At 40.5% G+C, this 19,751-nt stretch overlaps 1 non-coding gene across 1 annotated transcript; it reads right to left on the reverse strand.

The window, feature by feature from the left end:
• Positions 1-17,786: 17,786 nt before the first annotated feature.
• On the reverse strand, positions 17,787-17,858 carry TRNAQ-CUG. The gene has a single exon. It is a non-coding gene; the product is annotated as a tRNA-Gln (tRNA).
• Between the last annotated feature and the right edge of the window lie 1,893 nt (positions 17,859-19,751).

Consider the following 19,751-nt stretch of genomic DNA (forward strand, 5'->3'; position numbering starts at 1 on the left):
TGCACAAGGAATTTTTTCTTAATTTGACCATGAAGGAATAATTGCTGTGCTTAACTATTTTCTTATCACATACCTGGTAAGAATACATTTTTTTTTTTTTTTTGTAAATTTTAAAGACTCCTTTGTTTTGGCCAAAAAGATAGTAAATGAATATTCTATTAGGTGATATGAATGGTGTCTGCTAGATTGCAAACTTACTGAAACATGGCCCATGTCTATTTCTACTTGTATATTCCAATAGCTAGTACTCTGACACATGGAAGTCCCGTCACTCATGAAATATTTATGAGATAAATAAGCGAGAGTTGACATCAACACATTTTAATCATTGCAAGCCTTTCTACTATTATTTATTTAGCTATCATGTTCATCAGTATAGCTTCTGCCAATCATCTGGAGATGAAGCCTGTATTTTTATTAATATGTGCATATCACATTGTCATGCTGTTTGGGTGGCATTTCTAAGGGGAGAGTCCCTAAAAGTGCGTCATAATGATTAGTCATGTCCTATGGCATCGGTCTTTGAAACCAAAGACCATAGCATACCCTCTTAATATCTTCAGGAAATAAATACCAGGAATGTGAATGCAGATCCTTTTAGAAGACCACTAATCCTGCTGTGATAAGTGACTGGGCAGTTATTCAAGTGGGGTGTTTGTGCTGCCATGGAAACAGACAAAGTTGGTGTTTTCCAGTGTTCTAAATCCAGAGTCCTAATCTAGATATAAATACGCTGAATGTTATGAATATAGTTTCCTAAACTGAGCCCTACATCTGCGTCCTCATCTGTGAGATAAAGGTCACTTACCACGAACTGATGCAGAGTCATGACGATTAAGGTCCTTACTTATAAAAAGTCATTTTTATTCCCATCTGAGCAAAAGTGAAGTTCAAAGTCAGAGTTCCATCAGAGTTCAGCTTCTGTGATCCATCAGACGATTCCTGTTTAGAAGAGAGCTTTCTAAAGTAAGTGCTAAGTATCTTAGGCAAAGAAATCCAGCTGTGAAAATACTATTAACATTTGTACAGTTGTTTTATATGTGGATTTATTTTTACTTGCACTTATTTCAGGGCAATTCTTCGGAGAGAAGTCCCTCTTTCCCTACCTCCCTCCACATCGCTTACTCTTGCTGCCCCTCATGGGTCTTTTGAGAAATGACAGTCTCTCTCTCTCTCTAATTCTTGTAGGTCACAAGTGTTCTGTGTCACGGCACACTGCTGACTAATTTGCATTAAGTGATGGTAGGAGAAAGAGCCCCGGAGAAAAAGCAGTATGCCTGCTTTTGCCAAATTGGAGCTGACCCAACTAGGAAAAATTTCCAGTGTACTTTCATATTCTCCTGCCTCATGTGTGTGTTCCTGCTGCCTAAACATACATTTCTGACACGGGGTCTTGGACACCCCAGGAGGTACAAGGCCCTGTGGACTTTTTGTTCCAGGAGGTATGGGGACTTCATTTATTTAATAAGCACTTTCTAAACTGTCTACTATATGCAGGAACTATGGAGAGAAAGACATTCATCGCTGCCTCCTAAGATCTGAAGATGTTTTTGCAAAGAAACAGCAAACGTGAATTTACTTATTCATGGGATGTTGAGCACCTAACGGTGTTCAAGGCACTGGACTGAGTACAGCTCTAGAAACTTGCAGAATGAACAGGGTATCAACAGACAGGGGACCAAAGGAGGACAGGGCAGGTGGCAGCTGGAGAAAAAACTTGGAACCAGAAAAGCAAAAGGTCAATTAGAAAACCTCTTAGGCACAAACCAGAAAAAATAGGGTAGCCTGGGAAAACTGGAGACTCAAATCTTGACTGCCCCTTACACATGCTGAATCTATTTCCTCGTATACAAAATAAAGATAACAATGACACTCTGCAGGATTGACGTAGGTATCTAATACTACCAGTATATGGAACCCACCAGACACATAGCAGGCAGTTAGTAAACCATACTTACTAACAGTATTATCAGTTTTCCAGTAACAATTTATGAAGGGGAAATTGGGGAATAAGGCTGCAAAAGCTGTTTGAAGCTTCAAATAGATGGCCTCAAATACCTGGCTAATTCTGTGAGCAGTGAGCAGTTGCTGATGGTCAGGGGAAAAAAGAGCGACAAGATCATGGATCTATTTTTAGAATAATGCAGAGCAGGTTGGGCTTCCCTGGTGGTTTAGAGGTAAAGAACCTGCCTGTCAAAACAGGAGATGTGGGTTCGATCCCTGGGTTGGAAAGACCCCCTAGAGAAGGAAATGGCAGCCCACTCCAGTATTCTTGCCTGGGAAATCCCATGGAGAGAGGAGCCTAGCAGGCTACAGTCCATGGGGTCTCCAAAGAGTCAGACACAACTCAGTGACTAAACAACAGCAAGAACAGGTTAGGAGCAGGGAGAGAAAAGACTTAGATCAAGCAGGTGAAGTTGCTACAATTTTCTGTTGATGAATAAAAAGCAAGAGTTGCCATTGCAGTGCTGTCAGGAAGTTTCTATTCTGCTTGAAATACATTCAAATTTACATCAAGAAACTTTTAGGTAAGGCATAAATAATTTAGTACTGTTTTCTGTCCTTTAGCAATTTCCAAGTTTTATCAAATATTTATCTAAGAAACAAACTGTAGAAAATTCTTAAAGAGATAGGAATACCAGACCACCTGACCTGCCTCCTGAGAAATCTGTATGCAGGTCAGGAAGCAACACTTAGAACTGGACATGGAACAACAGACTGGTTCCAAATCAGGAAAGGAGTACATCAAGGCTGTATACTGTCACCCTGCTTATTTAACTTATATGCAGAGTACAGCATGAGAAATGCTGGACTGGATGAAGCAAAAGCTGGAATCAAGATTGCTGGGAGAAATATCAATAACCTCAGATATGCAGATGACACCAGCCTTATGGCAGAAAGCAAAGAAGAACTAAAGAGCCTCCTAATGAAAGTGAAAGAGGAGAGTGAAAAAGTTGGCTTAAAACTCAACATTCAGAAAACTAAGATCATGGCATCAGGTCCCATCACTTCATGGGAAATAGATGGGGAAACAAAGGAAACAGTGACAGACTTTATCTTTTGGGGCTCCAAAATCACTGCAGATGGTGACTGCAGCCATGAAATTAAAAGACGCTTACTCCTTGGAAGAAAAGTTATGACCAACCTAGACGGCATATTAAAAAACAGAGACATTACTTTACCAACAAAGGTCCATCTAGTCAAAGCTATGGTTTTTCCAGTAGTCATATATGGATGTGAGAGTTGGAGTATAAAGAAAGCTGAGTGCCAAAGAATTGATGCTTTTGAACTGTGGTGTTGGAGAAGACTCTTCAGAGTCCCTTGCACTGCAAGGAAGTCCATCCTAAAGGAAATCAGTCCTGAATATTCATTGGAAGGACTGATGCTAAAGCTAAATTCCAATACTTTGGCCACCTGATTCAAAGAACTGACTCATTTAAAAAGACCCTGATGCTGGGAAAAATTGAACGTGGGAGGAGAAGGGAATGACAGAGCATGAGATGGTTGGAAGGCATCATGGACTCAATGGACATGAGTTTGAGTAAACTCCAGGAGTTGGTGATGGACATGGAGGCCTGGCATGCTGCAGTCCATGGGGTTGCAACGAGTTGGACACAATTGAGCAACTGAAATGAACTGATGTATTGGTAACAAAACATAAACGTGATGTGGTAACCTTACATTAGAACTTGCGCATGTGTGTTAGCTTTTGTAAAAGCCAGATCAGAGGACATCTGCCTACAAGAGAACATGTCCCTTCAATGTCCACATAGATCTGAGTGGAAAAGGAAAGGGGGAATAGTTTTGGAAGGATGTCACCTGGAAGTTTTTATTCAGACCTTTCAGCACATTTTGAGGGGAAAAACCTGAATGTCCGAAAGGAGAAAAATCATTAAACAAAGATATATTTTAAAAATGGTGCAGTCATTAACATCATGTATTTAGAAACTTTTAATGACATGAATAAAATGTTCATGGTACCTTAAGCGAACTAAGCCAGAGAGAGATAGTTCATCCAGATGTAATTTTTGTTAAAAAATTAAACATAACATTTAAACATATAAATAAGAAATGAAAGAAAACACATTAAGTTTTTAACAGTGGTTGTCTATGACTGGAAAAAAATTGTTTTAACTGAAAGATTGCAAACTGACAGCCAGAACTAAAAAGAGACTTGCAGACAAAACAAAGTAAGAGGACTAGGCATACATTATGCAACAGTTCATTTGGCACTGTGATTCTCAAATATTCAAAGAAAAAATTAGTGCTGATTTTATTTTAAGGGAAGTAGACTAATACAGTATGTAGTATTGGAATAATGGCTTCCCTAAAGCCGTTATCTACATACTAATTCCAGAACCTGTGAATATGTTATCTGCTATGGCCAAAGAGACTTTACGGATATGATTAAAGTTGAGGACCTTGAGATGCAGAGGCTATCTATCCTGGATTAGCTGAGTGAATCAGCCTAATAACAGGAGTCCTTATGGTTGTGGAAGGTTTGAACTCCAACATACGTCTTATTTTTAATGTAATAGATTAATCTCTAAAGAGGTCCCCTTTCTTTGACAATTCCTCTCTTTTTTGTTTGCACATGCCTTTACTTTTTATATTAGTTTTTATAGCTAGACTTAAAAAAATTTTATTGAAATATCATTAATATACAGGGCTTCCCTGGTAGCTCAGCAGATAAATAATCTTCCTGCAGTCCAGGAGATCTGGGTTTGATCCCTGGGTTGGGAAGATCCACTGAAGGAGGGCATGGCAACCCACTTCAGTATTCTTGCTTGGAGAATCCCCATGACAGAGGAGCCTGGCAGGCTGTAGTCCATAAGGTCACAAAGAATTGAACAGGACTGAGTGACTTTCACACCCATGAATATATATATATATATATATATATATATATATACCCATACATACATATGTATATTCTTTTTTAGATTCTTTTTCATTATAGGTTATTAGAAGATGTTGTTATAGTTCTCCATGCTATACTGTGCTATACAGTATATATTTGTTGACTCTCTTCATATATAGTAGTTCATGTGTGTATGCAGTCAACATCATGTCTGACTCTTTGTGACCACCAGGATCCTCTGTCTATGGGAATCTCCAGGCAAGAATACTGGAGTCGGTTGCCATTTCCTTCTCCAGGGGATCTTCCTGATGTAGGAATTGACCTGAGTCTCCTATGTCTCCTACATTGGCAGGCAGATTCTTTACCATGATCCACCTGGTGGGGGGGGAGGGAAATATACACACATAGTTAGTGTGTATATTTTAATCCCAAACTCCTAATTTATCCACACCCCTCACCCCACCACCCATTTCCCCTTTGGTAACCATAAGTTTCTTTTCTATGTCTGTGAGTCTATTTCTGTTTTGTAAATAGGTTCCGGGCCAGATTTGAGATCAGTTTTGACCAATAAAGTGTGGCAAAAATAACACTCTGTAACTCCTGAGTCCATTTCTGACGATGACTCTCAGTGTCTATTTCCTGTGTTGTAGACTCAGCTGCCTTGTTGCGAGGAAACACCATAGCCCTTGGAGAGGCCCGTGTAGAGGAGAATTGAGACCCTTGGTAAATAGTTAAACTTCCATTCAGCAACAAGCACCAATAGTCAACTATGTGAACAACCCAGTAGGTACCCAAGATAGGATTACTTTTTAAAAAATTCTTTTTTATACTTTTTAATTTAATATTTTCTTCTGCAAGTATATATTCATCAAACTTGTGAGCACTTTGATGCAAGGACCCTGTCTTATTTGTATTGGCATTCCCCAAAATAAGCCCATGCCTGGCATATAAAACACACTTGAAACTATTAAAAGAATGAAAAAGTAAGTGAATGAGTGTTTAACCTATAATCGGAAGGACAAAATATACAGTGTGTTAAAAAATTAATTAAAATAAGCTAAGTACTCACTTAAACTTGAAATTAGAATTTTAATTTGGGGATTTTTATCCAAATGAAACCCTAAATCATTGCCATGTAAACCAAGTAATGAATACCACATAATTCCAATTCTACTATGCACTGGTAATATGTCTTAATCCCCATTCCCAAGGCAACTCAATTTTTGGGTCACGTTTCTATTCATGTATATTCTCTTCAGCAGCTTTGAATATACTGAACACAGAATGTGGCAGGGAGCTACTCAATAGTTATGTATACCTGGTTGGTTTTTACAATAGGAAAAAAAAAGAGACTTTTCTTAAGACATTTTTGGTAAAATAAAATGCTCTGACTGTTTGGAATTAGTGTTCATCTGTGGGTTTCCAACAGGAATCTCAGAAGTTTTTAATTACTGTACATTATTTCCTTTCTATAAGTCCTTGAGCTCATAAGAAAAGAAAAAAAAAGAGGTCTACCACTGAGGTTGGCAAGTCAATGAGGTCCATTGTGAACTCCTGAGTATAATATAAACTTTGCCTGAACACATAAAATTCTTGGCTTCCAAGAAGTGTGTTGTAGAAAGAGAGCATGGTGTTTGTTTCCAATGCATTAATTTTATTCAGGACTCTAAGTCCCAAATCAGTTCTAAACTCCTCAGTCCAAAGAAAGTTGACATGGGTCACATTTTTTAAATTAAAGAACATTCTTTTACCCTGTTTTATAGTTGACATGAGTATTGTAGTGCTGTCTTATTAGTAGTGAATAATTCTAGAGTACATAAATAGTTCACTTTATAAAAATCTTGTAGGTTATGGTGCCAGATCAGAATAGAAATTGCAAGACTTGAAATCACTGAACTGCACATCTGAAGTGAGCTGTCAAACTACCCAGATGGGGAATCTCTGGTGGGTAAAAATATTTGACACCAAATAAAATTTAAAGTATAAAAGTGACTGGGCTAGGCTCCTGATCTTGCTTGTTTTGACAGTGAGAGGGTCTCTGGAGTTAAAACTCTCATCAAGAATTCCAGCCCCACCCTTTGCAAGATGTATGGACAAGTACTGATGTAGAATAAGTGATGAATAAACATTAATTGGTAGATATTTGGGCTTCTCCAGTGGCTCAGTGGTATAGAATCTGCCTACCAATGCAGGAGATGCAGATTCGATCCCTGGGTCAGAAAGATCCCCTAAAGGAGGGCATGACAACCCACTCCAGCATTCTTGCCAGGAAAATCCCATGAACAGAGGAGCAGCAGGCTACGGTCTAGTCCGTGGGGTCACAAAGAGTCAGACACAACTAAAGCGACTGAGCACTCATGCATGGTAGATATCCACACATGTAACACTGCAAAAAAAAAAGAAAAAATCTAAGAAAAGAAGTCAAGGTTGGTTGTCGCTTTCTCTGTCTATTCTTTCATTCTCACAGCCCCTCTAGTGCAAAAATCTAAATTAAGGCAGATTCCAATCAATAAGAAATAGAACAAAGAAAAAAAAAAAGAATCCAGCAGGTAAATTCACCTAAGATTAGAACATAGTATTCATGTATTTTGGACTTCCCTGGCGACTCAGTGGTAAGGAATCTGCCTGCCAATTTAGGAGATGCTGATTGGATCTTTGTGTCAACTAAAAAAATATTAGTCACAATATGTAAATAGATAGTTATTTTATTTGGTAGAAATGTTAGGATCCCGAACCCTGGAGATAACATCTCAGTAGCTCTGAGACTACTCCAAAGAAGCAGGAGAGGGAGTCAGGCTATTTACAGGTTGGCAACAAAGGGCGCGGGCAGTCTGAACATCAAAGATTATTGTTAGTTAAGGAAACCAGATATCAAGTTAAGGAATTCAGTGTTCTTCTTTGTATGGGAAGATGCAAGCCTCTGGGTTCACTGAATTCCTTCCTTTGTTATGCACCTCAGCTATCTGGGGCCAAATCCTATTTCTTAATTGTTTATATCCTTTATTCCTTGTTCACATGTGGTGGATGGCTGCTTTTTGCATCCCTCTAGCTTACCCCACTCCAATACTCTTGCCTGGAAAATCCCATGGACAGAGGAGCCTGGAAGGCTGCAGTCTATGGGGTCGCTGAGGGTTGGACACGACTGAGTGACTTCACTTTCACTTTCATGCATTGCAGAAAGAAATGGCAACCCACTCCAGTGTTCTTGCCTGGAGAATCCCAGGGACGGGGGAGCCTGATAGGCTGCTGTCTATGGGGTCGCATGGAGTTGGACACGACTGAAGTGACTTAGCAGCAGCAGCAGCTCCTTAGCAGTCACTGTGGGATATGGCAGTTTCTGCTGGGCCGCAGAAATTGTGTTCCCTTTTTGGAGCCCTTATTCACATTTGGAGGGCCAGAATTGTAGATAGCTGTGACATTTCTTGCCCACCATGGATAGCAGGAGATACTTCATTTCACACCTGAGTTGGGAAGATCCCCTGGAGAAGAAAGTGGTAACCCACTCCAGTATTCTTGCCTAGGAAATCCCATGGACAGAGGAGATTGGCGAGCTACAGCCCATGGGGTAGCCAGAGTCGAACCTGACTGAGCGACTAAATGAGAATAACTCATGTATATGGATGTCAAGGTGAATATGAGATTTTAAGCTCTTTGAAAGGTGGTGGCATATTTTACCATCTATAGGACCTCCTATCCTTCAGAGATATAGGAGACCTCAGGTATTATAGTTCAGGAAAGACTGATAATAAAACAAGGGTTGGAGGCCGAGGAAGTCTCATGTCCTAGATTGCCAAGGATACTACACTGAAAGGCACTTAAAATATCCAGACAAATATGAAAAGCAATGTTCATGGCATGACTATGCTTCTTATACAATGTTGTATGCTGATGATGGGAAGATAGTAATGGACAGATGTAGCGGCCTTGGGACTGTATTGCCTTTAAGAAGGCTGAGGCTACCAAAAATGCAGGGGACCTATGGGATCATGTAGACTATGTACCACTGGCTGTGATGTCATTTTCTCTCATCGGCATTCAGTTTCCTCCTTGTGCAGTGAAAGAGTTAAATTCAATGGCTATTCAATTATGTCCCATGGTTCTTCAGGAGACTCTTCATTTGATTTCCTCAGGAATGGACCTCATTATGAGAATCTGCATATAAGCTGTTTATTTGAAAGGTGATCCCAGGAATTGTGGTCTTGGAATGGAGACGTGAGCACGAAAGTGAATCAAGTCCCAAAAGTGTGTTATTAGAAAAGTTATCTCTGGGAGTTTGAGATGAATGCTACCAGGAAACTCAGAAATAATGAGAAACTACAGTTTTCAAATGTTTAACCTCAATTTACCTTTATCATCCTCATTACTGAGGACCCCAAGAAACTATAGCGTGTGGGGTTATATCTAAAACTATTTATTGTATGAGAAATTAAAATATAAAAATGTATTTAATTTAAAAATAAGTCAACTCATTACATGTTAATTAAATGACAAACATTTTATGAAAGGTTGTCATATTTTCCAATACAGACACCTGTGTGAGGAGGATGACATTATACTTCAAAAAATGCTTTAAAATCTCTTCAATATCTGGTTTAATAAAAAACTAGTGGATTCTTCTTTGTGCCTCTGTGCTCAATCTGTTACTGTATGTTTTAGTTGAAATACTACTGCCCTTAACCAGTTATGCCGTTGAAAAAGGGAAGAGTATTTTAAATATGCATGCATATATGCATGTATCAGTTCAGCTCAGTTCAGTTCAGTCGCTCAGTTGTGTCCAACTCTGTGACCCCATAGACTGCAGCATGCCAGGCTTCCCTATCCATCACCAACTCCCGGAGTTTACTCAAACTCATGTCCATTGAGTTGGTGATGGCATCCAACCATCTCATCCTCTGTCATCCTCTTCTCCTCCTGCCCTCAATCTTTCCCAGCATCAGGGTCTTTTCAGACAAGTCAGCTCTTTGCATCAGGTGGCCAAAGTATTGGAGTTTCAGCTTCAGCATCAGTCCTTCCAATGAAAACCCAGGAATTATCTCCTTTAGGATGGACAGGTTGGATCTCCTTGCAGTCCAAGGGACTCTCAAGAGTCTTCTCCAACACCACAGCTCAAAAGCATCAATTCTTTGGCACTCAGCTTTCTTTACAGTCCAACTCTCACATCCATACATGACTACTGGAAAAACCTAGCCTTGACTAGATGGACCTTTGTTGGCAAAGTAATGTCTCTGCTTTTGAATATGCTGTCTACATTGGTCATAACTTTCCTTCCCAGGAGCAAGCATCCTTTAAATTCATGGCTGCAGTCACCATCTGCAGTGATTTTGGAGCCCCCCAAAATAAAGTTAGCCACTGTTTCCACTGTTTCCCCATCTATTTGCCATGATGTGGTGGGACCAGATGCCATGATCTTCATTTTCTGAATGTTGAGCTTTAAGCCAACTTTTTCACTCTCCTCTTTCACTTTCATCAAGAGGCTCTTTAGTTCTTCTTCACTTTCTGCCATAAGGGTGGTGTCATCTGCATATCTGAGGTTATTGATATTTCTCCCAGCAATCTTGATACCAGCTTCTGATTCCTCAAGCCCAGCGTTTCTCATGATGTACTCTGCAGGTAAGTTAAATAAGCTGGGTGACAATATACAGCCTTGATGTACTCCTTTTCCAATTTGGAACCAGTCTATTGTTCCATGTCCAGTTCTAACTGTTGCTTCCTGACCTGCATACAGATTTCTCATTCTCATGTAATTATGTATATTCTTGATTGATATATACTAAAACTTGACAATTGAGCATTTCTTAAAGGTTAGGTTTAATGTGAAATTTGAAACCACATCCATTAACATTTTGTACTCTATTTCATTAAAAATCAATATTTTTATTCTGTTATTTGAACAAATCTTTTACCATATTTGATTTTGATCATGTGTTGGTCACAGGAAAATTCATGGTTCAATGAGTTAAGGAGATATTTCAAATGCTGACATATTTCATTATACAACCTCAAAAATTCACATTCATTATTATCCCCACTTGTGTCATCAGAAAAAGCAGTTAAGCTTTGGGAAGTCATCAAACTCACAGTGGTGGATATAAGTTTTCAAAAACTCTAATTTTCTCTTGAAAACTCAGATTGTATTGTTGGAAACAAATACTGTCAGTGGTTTCTTTGAAGTAACCGTCTGATTTCATTCATCTTGCAAACATCTGCCAAGTACCCAAATCTGAATAAGCATGGTTTGTTCTTTGTACTCAAATAATTGTACAAGTGCTTTTTTTCGAAGCAACAGTCATACTTCAGTATGGAGCAGAATTGCTTTATATAGAGTTCCCACTTTATCACATAGAATACTCAAAGGTCAATATTTAATATAATGTAATTTTTTACTGCTTCATAAAGGAGGTTTTAAGTGGAACTATTTTTTCCCTCATCAGTCCAAGATGGAGGCTAATGCAATGACTATCAGTATAGCAGTACAACTAGTAAAATAGGGTGTCCCTGCCTGATTGCTAAGGAAAGTGTCACACCATAGTTTTTGCATTGTCAATACACATGTCAACACAGTGAAAGCAGCAAAAATTATGCAGTACTTTTAAATTACTATGGCAATAACTTCTTGAGGACATCCAGATATCCACGGAGCATACTTTGAGGACATGTGCATCAGAATTCTCCCACATGAAGAGTGAGTCAGCTGAGAATTGTTCGGTTGAGGGCTAATCTAGAGAGGGGCGTGGATTCCCCAGCATTTCTCATCTTTTACCTTCTGTGCATAGGGATGAAATAGGCTTCACCTAGGAAATCCATCAGAAAAAGAGACACATAATAGGAAGTTGGAAGCCAAGAAGATGTGCACTGAAATACGAGACATAGGGGAAGTAGGTGGGTACCAAGGAAGTCTGTTAAAACTACAGGAATGGGTAGGGTTGGATGAGGGCAACACAATTCTTTTCTTCATCTCCTGCCTTCAAAGATAACAATTCTCTTATTTGTTTCCTATAATGGATTTACATGTAAATGGATTTTGACTACTGAGGAGTTAGAAGTACTGATTTTAATGATTTCCAAACTCACTTTTAATCCTAAATGTGTTCCAAATGTATTATTAATTACTATGAAATCCCTAATGTGGCATCCTAATTACATAACCAAAAGAAGGGAAAATAAAGGAAACATTAAGTAGATGGCCCAGGAGCGTGGCAGCTGTGACGGTACACGAGCATGGCAGAGAGGAGCTACCCTGCATCCGAGGTAAGGAGCAGCGGCTGTGCTTCGCTGGAGCAGCCATGAAGAGAGACCCCCATGTCCAAGGTAAGAGAAACGCAAGTAAGACAGTAGGCACTGAGAGAGGGGATAAGCGGGCAGACAGACTGAAACTACAATCACTGACAACTAGCCAATTTGATCACATAGACCACAGCCTGGTCTAACTCAATGAAACTAAGCCATGCCATGTGGGGCCACCCAAGACAGCCGTGTCCTGGTGGAGGGTCTGATAGAACGTGGTCCACTGGAGAAGGGAATGGCAAACCACTTCAGTATTCTTGCCTTGAGAACCCCATGAACAGTATGAAAACACAAAAAGATAGGACACTGAAAGATGAACTCCCCAGGTCGGTAGGTGCCCAATATGCTATTAGAGATCAGTGGAGAAATATCTCCAGAAAGAATGAAGGGATGGAGACAAAGCAAAAACAACACCCAGTTGTGAATGAGACTGGTGATGGAAGAAGAGTTCGATGCTGTAAAGAGCAATATTGCATAGGAACCTGGAATGTTAGGTCCATGAATCAAGGCAAATTGGAAGTGGTCAAACAGGAGGTGACAAGAGTGAACATCAGCATTCTAGGAATAACTGAACTAAGATGGACTGGAATGGGTGAATTTAACTCAGATGACCATTATATCTACTACTTAGAAGAAATAGAGTAACCATCACAGTCAACAAAAGAGTCTGAAATGCAGTACTTGGATGCAATCTCAAAAATGGAAGAATGATCTCTGTTCGTTTCCAAGGCAAACCATTCAATACCACGGTAATCCAAGTCTATGCCCAGACCAGTACCGCTGAAGAAGCTGAAGTTGAACAGTTCTCTGAAGTCCTACAAGACCTTCTAGATCTAACACCCCCCAAAAAAGATGTCCTTTTCATTATAGGGGACTGCATGCAAAGTAGGAAGTCAAGAAACACGTGGAGTAACAGGCAAATTTGGCCTTGGAGTACAGAATGAAGCAGGGCAAAGGCTAATAGAGTTCTGTCAAGAGAACACACTGGTCATAGCAAACACCCTCTTCCAATAACACAAGAGAAGACTCTACACGTGGACATCATCAGATGGTTGACACTGAAATCAGATTGATTACATTCTTTGCAGCCAAAGATGGAGAAGCTCTGTACAGTCAGCAAAAACCAGACCAGGAGCTGACTGTGGCTCAGACCATGAACTCCTTATTGCCAAATACAGACTGAAATTGAAGAAAGTGGAGAAAACCACTAGACCATTCAGGTATGACCTAAATCAAATCCCTTATGACTATACAGTAGAAGTGAGAAGTAGATTGAAGGGACTAGATCTGATAGAGTGCCTGATGAACTATGGATGGAGATTCATGACATTGTACGGGAGACAGGGACCAAGACCATCCCCAAGAAAAAGAAATGCAAAAAAAATCAAAATGGCTGTCTGAGGAGGCCTGAAAAATAGCTGTGAAAACAAGGGAAGTGAAAAGCAAAGGAGAAAAGGAAAGATATATCCAGTTGAATGCAGAGTTCCAAAGAATACCAAGGAGAGATAAGAAAGTCTTCCTCAGTGATCAATGCAAAGAAACAGAGGAAAGCAATAGAATGGGAAAGACTAAAGATCTCTTCAAGAAAATTAGAGATACCAAGGGAACATTTCATGCAAAGATGGGCTCAATAAAGGACAGAAATGGTATGGACCTAACAGAAGCAGAAGATATTAAGAAGAGGTGGCAGGAATACACAGAAGAACTGTACAAAAAAGATCTTCATGACCCAGATAATCACGATGGTGTGATCACTCACCTAGAGGCAGACATCCTGGAATGTGAAGTCAAGTGGGCCTTAGGAAGAATCACTATGAACAAAGCTAGTGGAGGTGATGGAATTCCAGTTGAGCTGGAATTTCAAATCTTGAAAGATGGCGCTGTGAAAGTGCTGCACTCAATATGCCCACAAATTTGGAAAACTCAGCAGTGGCCACAGGACTGGAAAAGGTCAGTTTTCATTCTAATCCCAAGAAAGACAAAGCCAAAGAATGCTCAAACTACCACACAATTGCACTCATCTCACACGCTAGTAATGTAATGCTCAAAATTCTCCAAGCTAGGCTTCAGCAATACGTGAACTGTGAACTTCCTGATGTTCAAGCTGGTTTTAGAAAAGGCAGAGAAACCAGAGATCAAATTGCCAACATCCACTGGATCATCGAAAAAGCAAGAGAGTTCCAGAAAAACATCTATTTCTGCTTTATTGACTATGCCAAAGCCTTTGACTGTGTGGATCACAATAAACTGTGGGAAATTCTTCAAGAGATGGGAATACCAGACCACCTGACCTGCCTCTTGAGAAACCTATATGCAGGTTAGGAAGCAACAGTTAGAACTGGACATGGAACAACAGACTGGTTCCAAATAGGAAAAGGAGTTCATCAAGGAAGTATATTGTCACCCTGCTTATTTAAATTATATGCAGAGTACATCATGAGAAATGCTGGGCTAGAGGAAGCAGAAGCTGGAATCAAGATTGCTGGGAGAAATATCAATAACCTCAGATATGCAAATGAAACCACCCTTATGGCAGAAAGTGAAGAAGAACTAAAGAGCCTCTTGATGAACGTGAAAGAGGAGAGTGAAAAAATTGGCTTAAAGCTCAACATTCAGAAAACTAAGATCATGGCATCCGGTCCCATCATTTCATGGCAAATAGAGGGGAAACAGTGGAAACAGTGGCTAACTTTATTTTTTGGGGCTCCAGAATCACTGCAGATGGTGATTGCAGCCACGAAATTAAAAGACACTTACTCCTTGGAAGGAAAGTTATGACCAAACTAGGCAGCATATTAAAAAGCAGAGACATTACTTTGCCAACAAAGGTCCATCTAGTCAAGGCTATGGTTTTTCCAGGGGTCATGTATGGATGCGAGAGTTGGTCTATAAAGAAAGCTGAGCACCGAAGAATTGATGCTTTTGAACTGTGGTGTTGGAGAAGACTCTTGAGAGTCCCTTGGACTGCAAGGAGATCCAACTGGTCCATCCTAAAGATCAGTCCTGGCTGTTCATTGGAAGGACTGATGTTGAAGCTGAAACTCCAATACTTCGGCCACCTGATTCGAAGAGCTGACTCATTTGAAAAGACCCTGATGCTGGGAAAGATTGAGGGCAGGAGGAGAAGGGGACAACAGAGGATGAGATGGCTCAATGGCATCACCAACTTGATGGACATGGGTTTGGGTGGACTCTGGGAGTTGGTGATGAACAGCAAGGCCTGGTGTGCTGCGATTCACGGGGTCTCAAAGAATCAGACACAACTGAGCAACTGAACTGAAGTGAATGAAGTAGATGGCAATCTATTTCAGGCTGGATCTTGATCACATATAACACATGCTGAATTGCTTTTTTCCTTGGTCTTTTTCTCTTCTTCCTCTCTATCAATTCTTCATTCACCTTCAGCCTGCAGCTCAGCAGTGGGACCATTGGAACAGGAAATCTCCTGGAATATTTAAATCAGTCACCATGTATCTCCCTCTCCACCACTTGTACAGAAAACCTTTGCTGGCATCTTGGGAAAGCTTACAGGGGTGAAAAAATTGAAGTTGGGTCTGATGGCTTTTCTGTAGAAGTCATGTCTACAGGAAGATGGTTCCACTTTCCACTGGGACTTCAAGAGCTACACCTAGAAATAAATATGAACCAGAATTTCCCCTGCTCTCATGTATATTTTTTAGTTTACATCCTTGGGAGATCCAAAAGCCCTCAATCTATGAAATTTAGTTTAAAGCAGCAGTCCTGAACCTTTTTGGCACCAGCGACTTGGTTTGTGGAAAACAATTTTTCCATAGACCAGCGTGGCGAGAGTGGTTTCGGGATGATTCAAACATGTTACATTTATTGTGCACTTTGTTTCTGTTATTATTACATTGGCTCCACCTCAACCCCCAGAGGTTTGGAACCCCTGGTTTAAAGAACCCCAGGACTGGTAGTGCCACCATGTACCTAGCTAAATCAGATGTAAATTCGCTCAGAAAGAACCCACATTCTTCCCGAAGCTCAAAGAGTTAGGGAAGAAGTGTGTGTGTGTATGCACATGCGAAGTCACTTCAGTCTTGTCTGACTCTGTAAGACTCTGTGGACTGTAGCCCGCCAGGCTCCTCTGTCCATGGGATTCTTCAGGCAAGAATACTGTAATGGATGTTGTGCCCGCCTCCAGGGAATCTTCCAACCCAGGGATCGAATCCCTGTCTCTAAGTCTCCTGCCTTGGCAGGTGAGTTCTTTACCACTAATGCCACCTGGGAAGCTTTTAGGAAAAAGAGAGATTGTAAAAGTAAAAAATCAGTATAAATTCTTCTCCATATCTATTCCAATGCTTACTCTTGCAGTTTACAGATTATCTAACTCAAACTGGCTTAAAAATTAAAGGCCATTTTCAGCTTTCATAAATGGAGGTTTAGTGCAAAGTGACTTTCAAGTGAGGTCTGATGTAGGGCTTCACTTCTCTCACAAAGGGCTTAGGTTTTTTTTTTTGTATCTCTATTTCCATAGAGTCAGCATCATCTTAAAGTTACAAAAGAGAAAGTGAAGTTGCTCAGTCATGTCCGACTCTTTGCAGCCCCATGGACTGTAGCCTACCAGGCTCCTTTGTCCATGGGATTTTCTAGGCAATAGTACTGGAGTGGATTGCCATTTCCTTCTCCAGGGGATCTTCCTGACCCAGGGATGGAACCCGGGTCTCCCACATTGTAGACAGACACTTAACCATCTGAGTCACCAGGAAAGTTACAAAGGAAGGTTAATTTTCCTTGCACTTGTAAGATACCTTCCTGCAGCAAACTGTGCTTCCCTACATCCCTATCTACAAATATAGGGATAGGAGACTTCCCTTTTTTCAACCATTGAACCAAAGCTCCAATCTTCACTTAGGTCATGAACCAACTTAGGTTTCATGCCTACTCTTGAATTAACTATAGTGATCAGGGCTTAGGTCATAGGCCAATCAGAGCCTATAGTTCTGGATGTGAGGTCAATTCCACCCAAACTGCATGGCTGCTATACAATGAAGGGGAAGTAGAATGGATTCTAGGAAAGCTCATACATATATTCACATACAACCTCCAGGTCTGAAGTCTATTCACAACTTGAAAGTACTATTCCTTCCGGAAAGAACTCCCCATGGCACATTCACATTCACCTCAGGTTATACAGATTATGGAACTTGGATTTCTAGGCACAGTAGTCCATCTTACTGTATTCTTGTGAAATCTGTCAACCCGGAAATCTAAGACAACAGCCAAGTGCAGAAGGAGCTAAATGTCATCTGATCAGCTCAGAGGTGGAGGGATCAGCTTCTCATTTTTATCAGAGTAAAGGAAATTTGTTGGCAGGGGCAAGAGGAGACTATTCAGAATCCCTCTGCTACTTCTCCCACAGAAATGTTTTATAAATTATGTTTTTTAAAGTAAATGATAATAGACAATTGTGAAAGTGAGGTCACTCAGTTGTGTCCGACTCTTTGCGACTCCATGGACTGTAGCCCACCAGGCTTCTCGTCCATGGGATTTTTCAGGCAAGAGTACTAGAGTGGATTGCCATTTCCTTCTCCAGGGGATCTTCCTGACCCAGAGATCGAACCCGGGTCTCTTACATTGCAGGCAGACACCTTACCATCTGAGCCACCAGGGAATCCCATAAAGGTTCCATTGAGATTTGAACTCAGATCGCTGGATTCAGAGTCCAGAGTGCTAACCATTACACCATGGAACAAACGACAAGTATTTCTTTGAGCCCCTTTTTTTGGGGGGGGTGCAGGGCAAGAATACTGGAGTGGGTTGCCATTCCTTTCTCCAGGAGATCTTCCTGACCCAGGGATTGAACCCGGTCTCCCGCATTGTAGGCGGATGCTTTACCATCTGAGCCATCAGGGAAGTCTTAATGCTCTAAATACTATATACATTCATATTTCTTGACACCGTGGTTATATAACTACTGAAAGGATGAAGAAGACTTTTTTTTTTGAAGACTTTTGAATTGGCTAAGATAACCCTTTCATTACTGGGCAGATAGGAGATGAAAATATAAATTAAGTATAATTATAGAAAGTGATGTCAATGTTGCATTGCTTGAGCACCTGAAATTGAATGCCACACCTAGTATCACAGCGTCCTCTGCCCTGTCTTTTTTCTTTCTTTTTCTTAAGTTTTGTAGTTTTTAGAGTACATTTTTTCTCGTCCTTGATTAAGTTTATTAAGAATAAGATTATTCCTAAGTGTTTAACCCTTTTTGATGGGCTTTTTAAACAGTTGTATTTTTAGATTTTCATGCTTTCATAGAATGTTCTTTGCAGTGCCATCAAAGGTAGACATTCACAGCATCTTTCTTAGAAACCTGTGCTTGACTTGAAGGATTCAGTCTTCTCCAAATAAGAAAATGGATTAGTCTTTATTTCTGTGCTCCTCAAAATGCTCTCAGACCTCAGAGGTCTTCCTAATCACCCAAATATCTTTTTAAAGTCCTCAGGAAAGCCAATTATTGGCATCTATGTGAGGGGGCTTCCCAGGTGACACTAGTGTAAAGAACCCACCTGCCAATGCAGGAGACCCAAGAGACCTAAGAGGAGCCTGGCGTGCTACAGTCCATGGAGTCTCAAAGAGTCAGGAATGAAGGGACTCAGTGTGCACACACATGTGGAGGGGACAGAGCTGGGGGACAGCTCCTAAAAGGTTTCCACCACTCAGTCTTTGGTTAATCTTCTTCACTGTGGAAACTTCGTTCTGGGAATTTGTAGAACTTATTTTCTTCTAGGTTGTGATTTTGAAACAAACAAAACCCAGTAAAAAGTGGCACAATTTGCTGCAGCCACTGTGCTTTGTCCCTTGTAGTCTCCAAGGTACTCGAAGTGGCAGAGCAAATTTTACTCCTGCTCTGAAAGATGACTCTGGAGATATTTTTCTTTTCTGATTTGTCATGGGACCTGGCTCTTGGAAGGGGGCCTTAGGCTGTCTAACTTGATCATTCAGTACTGCTGGCCTCAGTGTTACTCAGGACAGTATAAGACTGGTTCTCCACAAGGGAGGCAGGCCAGGAAACCCTGCCTTGTCAGAAGCAGGAGTGAAGGGGCTCTGAGGAAGGTAGGGGGATGTATGCAAACCTATCATCTGCCTGGAAAAAGCTGTCGGAACTGCCTGCATCACCACCCCGGGGTTGTGGGTAGTATGGGCCGGTTGGTGGGTAGTCAGAGTCATTTTGGTCAGAAACTGCTGTGCAGAAAGTCATGGAAGGACACACACTGAGGCACAACCTCAGGCCTTTCTGGAAAAAAGTCAGCCTCAAGTCCAGAACAGTTTTAACAGTTTTACCTGCACAACTAGTGCACGTCCCTAGAATAATTCAGGGGGACACAGATTCCATCAATTTTCCTTTAATTAAAAGCACATTTACACACAGTAATATCAGCAACAAATTTTAAAATGCTTCTTTTTCAATAATAATATAATTCTTACATGTATTAAAACACAATGAAGAAAATAATAATAATTAAAAAATAAAATAGTTTCAGTCCCTTCATGCAAAATCTATTAATTAAAAAATAGGTGATTTTAATACTTTGCTATATTACCTGCCCAGCTTCTTTTTTCTATTATGTTTTGTGTGTGTGTG

The sequence above is a fragment of the Bos indicus x Bos taurus genome, chromosome 16, assembly GCF_003369695.1.
Source record: "Bos indicus x Bos taurus breed Angus x Brahman F1 hybrid chromosome 16, Bos_hybrid_MaternalHap_v2.0, whole genome shotgun sequence".
NCBI classification, from domain to species: domain Eukaryota; kingdom Metazoa; phylum Chordata; class Mammalia; order Artiodactyla; family Bovidae; genus Bos; species Bos indicus x Bos taurus.